Genomic DNA, 310 nt, shown 5'->3' on the forward strand with positions numbered 1-310 from the left:
AATTGGAGGTTGTTGTGAGCTGTGATGCTACAGCACTCACTACCCAAGGAGATAGCTTGAGGCTCTGTCTCAAAAAAGAAAAGAAAAGAAAAGAAAATTACACAGAGCTGGAAGCAGCCTGGGTTGCCTGTTACCAGACCCCAGTATGAAGAGAAGGGAACTTTCCCACCTGAGAGGACAGGAGATAGCATGGAAAGGAAATAATGTTATTGAGGGCCTATTGTATTTGGGACTCATTGCATCCTCACAACACCCCTGAGAAGTGGATATATTGTCTCCATTTTACAGATAAGGAAAAGGGAGCCCAGAA

Source organism: Otolemur garnettii, unplaced genomic scaffold (assembly GCF_000181295.1).
Source record: "Otolemur garnettii isolate 467f Iridium unplaced genomic scaffold, OtoGar3 scaffold00070, whole genome shotgun sequence".
In the NCBI taxonomy this organism is placed as follows: Eukaryota; Metazoa; Chordata; class Mammalia; order Primates; family Galagidae; genus Otolemur; species Otolemur garnettii.